Here is a 12,972-nt window from a genome sequence, read left to right on the forward strand (position 1 = left end):
GTGCCCTGAGTCCCACCATGCAGATTAAAGAAGCAGGGTCCCAGCCTCAGTTATTTCAGGAATTTGGCATGTTCTCTGAAGGCAAGAGTACAGAGAAAGTAGAATGTTTGCAAATGTTGGATTCCTATAGAGATCTCAGTGTGTGTTTGCTGTTTTGCAAAGAAAGACCCTAAATTCTGAAAGGTAGCATTCTTGTCCTAGAGAGTCAAAATTCTACAGGGCATTAGGCTACAGGATTCTCAACAAGCTGACATGTCATTTGAGAGGGATGGAGCAAGAGAGCCTGAAGTTGGTTATGTGCCTTCGTGTGGGACAACATCAGAGGTTTGCCTTTGTCAAGTAATCAAGAAACCCAGAACAATTATTCCCCCCCACCCCCAACTGCGTTATCTCCAGATTATTTTATTGAGTATTTTGATTTCAATGGCTAAAGTTGCTCTAATGAGACTTCTTTAAAAGATTTCAGCTCACTCACTCAAGTATTTGAAACTGGGGAACTTAATTGAAGCTGGCATTAAGGGATATGTACAAGGCCACCATTCCTAGGACAATATAATAGGAAGAAAAAAAGATCTTCTTTATGCACTGGTCCTAGGAACAGGTATTCCTAGTTAAACACAAAATCCTGCCAAAGATCCAGGTGGAAACTTCAGGTTCGTTGTTTTATGAGTGGCCTGCCCTTTCTTTAACAGACCCACACAGGTCACCTCTGCATTTCCCTAATTCCCCCCATTCTCTCCTTTTTTAAAAGTCTTCTGTTTTTTGTTTGTTTGTTTCTTTTGGTGCTGTGGATGGAACCCTGGGTCTCACATATGCCAAACACATGCTGTACCATTGAGCTACAAACTAGCCTGTTTTTCTTCCTTCCAATTCAATTTCTCTCATACCTTCTGAGTAGCTAAGGACAATTAATTATTCCTTAATCCTCTTTACTTATTTCCTGCACTAGTCCTCAGCATACCTGTAGTATGCGTTGACAGTATTTTTTAAATAGTTAATCTGATATTCATTGTCTGTAGATAACTTCAATTTCTACTTCAGTGAAAATAGAAGCATCCTCATTTTCTATTACCTTTGTCTGCAAATCCATCTACAATGGATGATGATGATGTTGTTCTGGGGTCTAAATAAGAGCCTGTGCATGCTGGGAAAGCATTCTACCCCTAAGCTACTTCCCTGGCCCTTGAGATTATCCTTAAATTAGTTTAGCTTGTGAAAACACACAAAGTAAATATTTTCATGTAAACTTCCATATTCAGTTATTTTCTTTCAAAACATTAAAAAATCTATTAAATATGAAAAGCAAAATGGAAATAATACCTAAAAATCCATATTTTTAATGAAATATATTTTAATTAAACTAAAATTTTATTTCAAAATTTTAAAAATTAACTATATTTTTTTAAAAACACAATTACTCATAATTCTCATTCATATGTCTATATGATTGCTGAAGTAAATAATCAGTATCATCCACATTCAATGTACAAATATGTATAATTAAAAAATAATATTGTGTAACATATCAAAGCTTTACAGTATCATAAGCAATTAATGTGAATACTGTGTTCTTCATTAGCACCTTTCAAAAATACAGATGAGTACAGATGAGTAACAAGAAAATGCATCCTTAGACACAGTGGAAAACAATACTCCATTATGCAAAAATATCTTGTACTCATACCATCTGAGAGGGAAGATTGGGCTAGCTCACTAATTTTTATTTCTCTTCCCTAAAGTTAGTCCAGATTCTAAATCAAGGTGTCCCTTCTACATTAGCAGCACCAAACCCCTCCAAATTTCCTGATGCTCATATGTACTTTCAAGGAAAAGGGTCTGGTATGTGAAGGAGTGTTTTCCTTGAGCCTGAAGGTATGAGTACAGTGGTTGTGTAAGTGAACAGATTGTGTCTGTATGTGAGTGGCAGAGACATCTTCTGCTCTTTGGTACATTTGTGAGTGTGTTTGTGATTGGTTGGTCCTATAAAATATGGGACTCTTGCTAGAGTCTAAGGATGGCACTGTCTACATCCTTGCTCATCTTCTGTGTTCATTGTCCTTAAACAAAGTGTCACTTTTCAGACATCATCAACTCTGTTTTTATCACTGCAATTTTGTCACCTCTACAGAAGGCATTCAGCATCACCCTCTCCACTGAATTGTATAATAGAACCTTGAAGTAACATTCCTGTTCTCTGTTTTACTGCTCCTGACAAGACACATTGTTTAAGGTGTTCAAGGCACATGTTTTTTTTATGGCATCCTTTAGGTCTTTATTATATTTAAGGAGATCTTTACCTCCCCCATTACATCACATGTGCTATGAAGGAAGTTACTGTCTTATTCATTTTGCAGCCTCCAGATCTAGAACATTCTTAAATGTATTGACACAGGATCTTCTTAAACTGAGACACTCTCTTGCAAGATCTAGTAGTAAATAGTTGTTGAATGATGTTAGGAATTCTCTGAGAACGGAGGTAAAGACTAATAACAATAAAGGGGGAGAATGAGTGTGTCTGAGAAAAAACTAAATCATTATAAGAAATCTTCTTTTTGCTGAATATGCTTTCAAGTAATAACTCTGCCTTCTAAAACAATTTCAGGGACTTTTACATCAGGAGGTTTTTCTCTGATAAGTCCTCAAAGCTTACAAGTACAATGCACATACCTAATGACATTGCTATCATAACACGAATCTACATTATTAATTGTATTTCTCACAAAATATTTCCAAATCAAAGAATCTTATAAAGAAAAAATGAAAATGGAGAATTCCAAAGGACAGAAACACACTTTACTTTTATTTCTGATTTTAATTTTTTATTGTTTATTTTTTTACACACCATAGTAAAACCCAAACTTTATTATATAGGTTCAAAATTATTTCAAAACCATTTAATGTCATTTTTTCTTTAATATTCCTTCTGTTCCTTTTCAGTACCTAGAAGAAAGAGAAAGTATAAAGAAAAAGGAGAATATGGAAGTGGGATTTCAATGAAAAGAGAAAGCAGAAGGAAAAGAGGAAGAGGTGGATGAGAAAGAAAAGGGGGTTTACTGAAATTCAAGCATGAAGCCCAGGAAGCTTATATGGAAGAATAAGAAAAAAAGCATACTGCCCATCCACAGTAATAGGGAGAAATGTCTGAATTGATCCTATTTTTCTCTTCACAATTTAAATTCTTGTAAGGGCCATTTGTTTTATATATACACATAGTTTTCTTTTAACTGACATGTTAGAAGCAGAACAATTATACATATTATTTGGGTATCATGTGATGTTTCAATACATGTATTTATTGTGTAATGTTTAAATCAGTTTAAATATCTATTTCCTTAAACTTTTGCCATTTATTATTATTTTCAAACAGGGGAAGCTTCCTGTGTTCCCCAGGCTGACCTTGAATGCCTGAATTAAAGCCATCCCTCTGCCCTCAGTCTCCTGAGTAGTTAGAACTATAGGCACTGGCCACTGTGCCCAGACAGGCAATTGTCATTTCTTTATGGGGAGAACTTTTAAATCCTTTCCTCTAGCTTTTTAAAATGCACAGTACATTACTGATAGCCATAGTCACCCTACTATAAAATACCGTACCTCAAACTGCTCCTAACTGTAACTTAGTAGCCATTGATCAACCTTTCTCCATCCTTCCCTCCTATGATATGGTACTTTCTTAGAATAATATACCACAAACATTGGTTATCACAGAATAGTCCCAGTCCAAATTTTTTATGCAATAATAAGAATTCATCAAATATATACTAGATAGCTTTTATGTTGTTACTTTTGGTTGTTACTAAATTAAGTCACAGGTCAGTAGGTTATATGCCTGTTTTCTGGGTTGCAATATGTGGATGATCTTTCTGTGATCTTTCCCAGGATCTGGTTGGTCCAGTTGAGATAGTTCTCCTTTGCAGAAGCCCCACCCCTTCTTCCCCCATGTCCCTGCATACTCCTTATAATTCCAGGCTTATCAGAAAGTTTCCCTCAGGTAATATAATAATGACCTTGCTCTGTCCCCCTCACTCCATCTGGCTCTACCCAGATTCTCAGCCAGGGTTAGACTGGCAGAGGGCCTTCAGGTAGTGAGGGCTATAAAGGGATTTGCAGTATCTGGGTCTGAGCAGGGTTTGTAGATGGAGCTAATAAGTAGCAGGAGCAGAAACTGTTTCAGAGCCAAGTCCTGACACCCCTGCTCCTCTTCAGAGTCTGGTGGATATGCTCATCTTACACAACCAGGCAAAGTCAGGAAGAGGCTGCTGGGCACTCTGCTGGGGCTTTTGTGCACCCAACTTTGCTGTGAGTTGGGCTGCCTCGAATTTCGGGAATCAAAGATTTTAGCTGTTGCAGCATATGGAAGGGAGGAAGGAAAAGGGGCTCATAAATCTTGCAACCTTTCTATCATTTTCATAATCTATGGGGCATTTTCAGGGCTTTGTTGGGGATGCAGTGACCATCCACTCTGTCCGTTTTCCTTTTACTAATCAGGTGTGAGAGGGATGCAGGTGGAGCAGAGTCCTCCAGCCCTGATCCCCCATGAAGGAGCCAGTTCCACTGTGCTGTGCAATTTTTCTACCTCTGTGATCAATGTGCAATCGTTTTGCCAAAATCCTGGAGGAGGCCTCATCAACCTGTTTTACATTCCATCAGATACAAAACAGAATGGAAGACTAAAGTCCACCATGGTCTCTAAAGAACGCTGCAGTTCCTCTTCCCAGACCACAGACTCTGAGGTGGATGCCATCTGGGGTGCTGCCCAGGCACCTATAGCTGAGCAAACCCTCAGAGGGCTCGCCCCCTCCCACAGCCACAGACTCCTCAGGAGGCCTTGCAGCAGCACCTTTCAGAGTTTCCCGTCTACATTGGCAGTGTTAAGCACATATGTTTTCTGACCCGATAAGTTCTTGACTTTGGTCTTTATCTTGATTTCCCAGTGTACCCCTCCTCCTAAAATGTAAACTTCCAACTTGGAATTAGCAGTGTAGTGGATAAAAGAACTGAATCAAAATAAGCATTTAATTCACCATATGCTGGACCCCAAAAGGGTAACAGGAAAATAAATGAAAAGGAACTTAAATCATTCTAATGAAGATGTTGGCAATGACGCAGCCTTGTGGATGTCTCAGACACATCCAGGCCCACCTCACCACAGCATGCCAACCAGGCACCCACAAACACTGTACCTGCAGCCCATCTTACCTGAGCAGCAGAGAAAAGAAAAGCTTCACAGAATGCTCATATATGATAAATGGACGTGGAGATAACTTTAAAATGCATGTTCATTTCATCTATGTCCCATGCATGTTCCTGAAACTTGAGCAGCCGAGGACCTGGTCTATCCAGTAGATCTTCCCTGAATGCTGGGGAAGAATGTGTCCTGTGTTTGGTGGGTGTCTGTGAAGTCAACTTGCTTTAGAGTGTTGTTCAAATCTTCTGTTTCCTTGCTGTTATTCTATGCAGTTGTCATACCTATTATTCAAGGTGAGGTACCTGAAATCTTCAACTATTGTTGAATTGTCTGTTTTCCTCTGTAATTTTGTGATTTTGTCAGTTTTTGTTTCATCTATTTTGGGATCTATTGATTACCAATTGTTAAACTTAATAATGGACAGATTGACTTTTTTTTTTTTTTTTTTTTTTAAACCTCTTGTTCTGGGGATTGAATCCAGTGCCTCAAGCAGGAAACATAAACACTTTACCACTGAGCTACATCTCCAGCCCTAAGATTTAGTCTTTTATTATTATAAATAGTGCCTTTCTAATCTCTAGTAGTTTTTTTTTCTTTCTTTTTGTTTTTCCTTTTTGGTTCAAAATATATTTTGTCCAACCAACCATATAGCAGCTCTAGCTCTTTTATAGTTGTTTTATGCAATACAAGATTTTTCATCTTTTTAACTTATTTGTTTAGATTTAAAATATCCTCCAAAGGCCTATGTGTTAAAGGCTTAGTTCTGGGTTGGTGCTACTAGTAGATGGGGCCTTGTAGGAGGTGCTCCTATACCGCCTTAGCCAGGGTAGAGGGGACTTGCAAAATTAAATAGAATGGTGGATTTCACTGCAGTGTGTTTGTGTATGCACATAATATAATTTGATCAGTTTATTTCCCACTATCTCCCCTTGCAGTTTCCCTTCTCCTTTCCTCTGATCCCCTTCCTCAGCCCTAATGGTCTCCCTTTTATTTTCATGAGATATTTTTCATCCTCTTTTTCTCTCTAGCTTCCATCTATGAAAGAAAACATACAACACTTACCTTTCTGAGTCGAGTTTATTTTGCCTAGCATGATGCTCTACAGTTCATCTGTTTTCTTGCAAATGGCAGATTTCCATTCTCTATGACTGAATAAAACTCCATTTTGAATACTTTCCCAATTTTCTCTATCCGTTCATTCACTGACAGACACCTAGGCTATTTCCATGACTTGGATATTGTGAATTGTGCTTCAATAAACATAGGAATGCATGCATCTCTAAAGTATACTAGCGTTAGTTTTTTGGATAGATACTGAAGTTTGGTATAGCTGGATCCAATGATAGTTTCATTTTTGCTTTTTGAGGAGCCTCCTTACTGATTTCCATTTTTTGCTGAACTAATTTACATTCCTACCAACAGTGTATAAAGTTTCCTTTACCCCTGCACCTTGCCAGCCTTCAATGATATTTGTATTCTTGAAGATGGCCATTCTGACTGGAATGCAATGGAATCTTAGTATAGTTTTGATTTGCATTTCCATAACAATTAAAAATGCTGACCATCTTTTCATATAATCGTTGGCCATTTGTACTTCTTCTATGAGAAGTGTCTGTTTCCTTCATTTGCCCATTTATTTAATGGTTTATTTATATATTTGGTTGAACACAAACTTTGAAGAAGCTGTAGAAAATTGTACAGTATTACCTCTGCATATGGCCACAAGGGGCAATGCTGTTTCAGTGAAGATTCATGTTTATCTCTCTTACACATGTTTAGCAATTAGGGAGAGATCATTCCTTAAAAATCTAGTAAATTATCTCCTACTCTGCTACAATATATTTGGATATCAAACATGTAGCTGTATGTTTATCTATCCATCTACCTAAATACTATCTGTTTTTCTGGTCTCACAGGGTTGAAATTGACTAGAAAGGGAACAGTTTTTTGAAAACACATGTTGTCCTTCAAGGTCAGGGCCATATTAACTCTTCTAATGTAAGTTTATAATGTTCCCACCCATACGTGGCCCAATCTCCTGACACTCTGAGTTAACCTATGCCTAGAATTCCATATCCTTTTTTATTGAGAAATCCATTCATGGGTTAAGGCCCAATTTAAGCCCCTCCTATATCAAGACCCTTCTCTGACTGGGTTCAGAAGCAGACTTCTTCACTGTTTCCTGTGTCATTTTGTCTAGACACACATGTCTCTTTGGTGGGTTTTACTTTGCTCTTCTTGACTATTGGGACTGGCTAACTGATGATTGGGACTGTGTCTTTCATGACTGAGGTACAAGTACTATTCATTTGTAGGTATTTACTAGGCCCTCAAATAAATATTTAGCAGTCTCTTCTTATTCTCAACTTCACTCCCAGTCTTCCAGGTTCCTATAGACAACTGTTGTCTGAATATTAAATGGGAAATTCAGATATATGCAATTCATAAGTTTTAAATTGCTAACATTCTGAGCAGCATGACTAAATCTCCTCCCATCCTGCTCCATCCCACCCAGGACATGAATCAGCCCTTTGTCAGCACATTCATGCTGCATATGCCACCTGCCCATTTGTCAGTTAATAGCATCTCTGTTATCAGAATGAGCATCCAGTATCACAGTGCTCCTGTTCAAGTAAGTAATCCTTATTTTATTTAATAAGGACTCCAGAGTGCAAGAGTAGTGGTTCTGGCAATTTGGATAAGCCAAAGAAAAGTCATGAAGTGCTTCCTTTGTAGAAAAAGAGGAAAGTTTATCATAAATGTATAAATGTACAGGGAAAAAATAGTACAGAGAGAGTTCAATATTAGTTGCTGTTTCACACATATACAGGGGGTCTTGAAACATCTCCTATAGATAAATGAACACATGAGTAGATGACAAAGAAAACATCAAAACTTAAATAAGCAATAAAAAATTTAGGACATTAGAATGAAATGGGAATAGATATACAATAGACCCTTGTCTCTTATGGCACTGTGATGAAATATCTCTTTGACTAGATTTGAGAATACATAAAATATAGATACAACAAAATCCTTTGTCTAATTTGGTAATAATAATATCTTCCTTAATTTTTTAAACTTCTTTTACTTATAATTAGCCCATTCCTATGTTTTGGAATTTATTATTTATTTATTCATTATTTATTTCCTAGTTTTTTACATCAGGGTATATTCTTAGAAATATTTAACTTACCTGATCCGTGTTTTATAATACAAAGACAATGACATTTATTTAATCATTTTCTAGGGTAATGTAAAATATGGACACATTTAAATGCCCTGAGGAGAAAGGGACCATTTATTCTGTGTGTTCTGATCCATGTCTTAGCTTTCAAGGGAATATTATGCCCATTGTGTTTCCAATAAATTTTATTAATATTTGTAATAAAAATTAAATTCCTCTATTCATGCTAATCTGTGGCTTCAGGGGATTCTCTCTCTTCCACTACTGTCATATAAAATGATTTCTACTGATGTACCCAACTGTCATAGAGTATGATTTTTAATATTCCAGGAGAAATGAAGTAAAGGTAGAAGGAGATTAGCAGAGAGGAATTTTAAGCCAATCCTTATCCATGTGTAAGGAGAGGATTTTGGTTCCCCTTAAATGTATTTTCAACAATTCTAAATTTGGACAAAACAGGAAGTGCTTCCTTGTCAGAAAGGTTTCAGCAAACTTACTTGTAAAAAGGTGGAGCCTGTTGACAGAATTGCAGAGCTCTCAAACTTAGTGAAGCTCAGCTGTCTGGGGAGCCTAGAAGACCAGCTGGGTTCTCACTGGGCTGTGCTCCTGGAGGAATGGACAAGATCCTGGGAGCATCACTTTTAATCCTAGGCCTTCACCTCATCTGTGAGTTGTGGAGGAAAAGCCCCAGCTCATGTGATTAATATGGGGAAATGGAAAATTGAGACACAGACAAATCTTATAGGTAGGAGTTTTAAGAGGGAAATATAAATTTGTTGGCCTAATGACTTTTTGTCATCTTTCCAAGCAGGGGTGAGTGGCCAACAGAAGGGAAAAAGTGACCAGCAGCAAGTGAAGCAAAGTCCTCAATCTCTGACTGTCCAGGAAGGAGGGATTTCAGTGCTTGACTGTGTTTATGAGAACAGTTTATTTGACTACTTCCGATGGTACCAGCAGTTCCCTGGAAAAGGCCCAGCATTATTGGTAGCCATCAGTTCAGTTACGATAAAAGAAGAATTTGGAAGATTCACAGTTTTCTTCAACAAAAGTGCTAAACATATCTCCTTGAACATCACGAACTCTCAACCTGGAGACTCAGCCACCTACTTCTGTGCAGCAGGAGCACAGTGCTCTCCAGGCACCTGCAGCCTGAACTCAAACCTGCAGCTTGAGGCCCCAGCCAAGCCCTGCTGTAGGGCTTAGACTGACAGAAACACAGACTGGCTTTCACTTGCACAAATAGGTGATGAAGTAAATGTATGGATTCACTAGTGCAGGTGCATGGAAGGGTGGTTGTTAAAGTAAATAAAAGAAATTCAGTTTAATGATAACCAACTTGCAAAATTTATTCATTATAAATAAAGCATTTGTGTTTGTAATCACCATTCACTCAGTTCTAGGTCAAGTGGCTCTTTATACATCACTGTTAGAATACAAGTTGGTCTGACCATATTGGAAAGTCTTTTGACAGTTTTTTATACATTTTTATACTTTTTATACATCTTTGTATAAAAAGATGTGTCATATGAAAATAATTATCTACACAAGGACTTTTTTTAAGGTAGTATTATCCACAATACCCTACATTCCCAAACTGAAAACAACAAAATGTTCACTAACTGGTGAACAAAGTTATGAATTGTGGTTTATTTTTATAATAAAATCCTATTCCAACAGCAATAAAATGGGTTAAACTAATGATACAGGTAACACATGATGGATCTAAAAACGTGTATGCTTCATTGGATGAATGGAAACATATATTGTGCTACACCCATATGGTAGAAACTATTTACCAAGGACAAAGAATTGACTGTTGATAATAAAGGACATTATACTGAGCGAAAAAAGTAATGTTCTAAAGTAATTAAAAGTAACCACATAATTCGTGATTTGACTTATATAAAATAGTTAAATGGAGAAAATATAGGATTGTAGATAAGGGCAGGGGAGCCACAGTTTGTGTGTGGGAAGGATGTGCATGGGCAGTGTTTTTAGGCTGATGGAGCAGTTCCGGGTCTTGGTCTTGATTGTAGTGGTGGTTACAAAGACCTATGCATGAGACAAAGTTTCATGGAATTGTATATACACACACACACACAGACACACAAAGAGAGACAAAACCAAATGAGTCAGAATAAGGTCTGCATTTTAATGAATAATATTGTATTGATACCAATTCCTGGTTTTTATAATCGTACATAAGGGTAATGGTGTGTATCTATGGTTACATATTGTGTTATTAGTGCAGAAAAATGGATGTACAAGACCACTCTGCATTGTTTTTACACTTTCTGTGTGAATCTACAAGGATTTCAAAATCCAAAGTAAACATGTGAAACACTTAGATTCTTGTACATTTGGGCAACCATTTCGCAGATTCTTATAAAAACAATGTTAGCAAAGACACATCTATCCTAACCCAAGGATGCCACTTACATGCATTTTCTAAAAGGAATTGAAAACATGTATTTATGAAATACTTGTTTAAAAATATGCTTTATAAGAACAATCAATCAAAAGAGAAACTACCCACAAAGAAGAGATTAAATCAATTGTGGAATATTAATCAGCTCTAAAATGCTCTGAACAATTAATACACATAATTATACACAAATAAATCTCGACCACATTATGCCTAGCAAAATTGCCAGACATAAAATGATGCATACTATTTGATTCCATTTATGTCACATTCTAGAATAGGCAAACCAATTCATAGAGAAACTAATCAAAAAAGTAGTCGTATTCATGGAGCAGGAGTTGCTTGGACACGAGGGATCTTGATGGAATAAAGAAAGCAAATATTCTATTTCTTGAAAGATGTTTGTTTTTTAAAGGATGTTTGCATTTTTCAAGTCTCTTATAACTTGATACTTACCTACTTTATTTTCATGTATAATTCATACTTTGATAGAAAATAAAATGTACAGATATTAATCAAATAGGGAACAAAGCAAAATAATAGAAGGGGAAATTCAATGCTGATTATTTTTGAAGAAATAAAAAATAAATAAATATACTTGGTAATGTTGATAATGGAAATCAGAAAACAGACAATGTGATAGGCTGATAATGGCCTCTAAACTGCTCATGTCACAATCCCAAAGTCTGTGAATTTGTAGCCTTACATGGTGTATATTAGATTCCTTGGACTGTCATAACAAAGTACCACAGATGGGGTGAGTCAAAACAATAGAAATTAATCATCTCACAGTGCTGGAGGCCAGACATGTGAAATCAAGGTGCAAGCAGGTCTATCCCCCTAGAAGACTCTAGGGAAGGTCTGTTCCAACATCTCTTCTAGCTCTGGTAGTCTCAGGCTTGTAGATGCTTGTGTTCTTTCTGGGTGTCCTCCAATCCTCTTCCTTCTGTGTGTTTCCCTGCCTCATCACATAACTGCTTTTTTTAAAAAAAAATAATAATAATAAGGGCACTAGTCGTATTAGGGTTTAGTTTACTCCAGTATGACTCATTCAAACTAATTACAGCTGCAACAAATTTATTTTCAAATAATATAACACCCATAAGTACTCAAAATCAGGACTTCAACATATGAATTTGGAGGGTCACAATTCAAGAGAATAGCATATAGCAAAAGGGACTTTGCAGGTGCAATTAACTCAAAGATCTTGAGATGGAGAGATTGTCCTGGATTACCCAGTGGACCCAAACTAATCACAGGGATCCTTATAAGAAAGAGGCAGACAATAGATCAGAACAACAACAACAAAAGCCCTATAAAGAATGTGGAAATGAAGACATACTCTAAAGCCAAAAAGGCAAATACTGGATTTTTCCTTGATTTTAGCCTAATGAAACTGACTTGGATTTGTGCTCTTTAGAATACTAAGAGAATAAATTTGTGTTGTCTTGTGCCACTGAGTTGATGGTAGATTATCTTAGCAACAATGGAAAAATAATAAAAACTGTGATACAAAATACTGAAAAGCAAGACCTATATGCAGTAGAAGTTAAAATTTATTAAGAGGAAGTACATAAAATTCGAACCAATAAAATTTAAAACTCTTAGGAAAAGTAACAACTTTGAAGAAAAAAGTATATGTTACCAAAAGGAAGAGAAGTAAATTATAAAACTGAATAGATTTATACTTATTAAAATTATTTGATAATCAGAAATAAAAACCCAGTGTTTGTGAGTGATTTCAGGTCAAAACATAGCTTTCCTGAAAAATTAGAATTTTTAGTAGAATTGACTTTCTCTCCTGTCACTTCATTTATATTAAGGGACAACAGGAATGACTGTAATTTCTGCATCTCATTTCATCATGAAATGGAGAAATTACATAGAGTTCAGACACAATTAATACTGATGATCCTGGCTTTGGTTCAAGGAAAGAAATATTGCTCATCTTGGTGTTCTTTCTCCTCTCATTTTCAAATGCTGTCTTGTTTCAAAAAAATTCTGGCATCTGATTGGCCTACAAGTTTCAGAATTCATCATTGTGTTTTCTCTGGTATGCATTGGTGCATTGCATTACTTCTGAGGAAAATGGGTGAAAAGTTTAACTGTGAGATATGAGGACATGGCCCCATATGGTATTACAGCTTGCCGTAGGAACACAGCAATCAGGCCATC

This window comes from Callospermophilus lateralis, chromosome 3, assembly GCF_048772815.1.
Source record: "Callospermophilus lateralis isolate mCalLat2 chromosome 3, mCalLat2.hap1, whole genome shotgun sequence".
NCBI lineage: Eukaryota > Metazoa > Chordata > Mammalia > Rodentia > Sciuridae > Callospermophilus > Callospermophilus lateralis.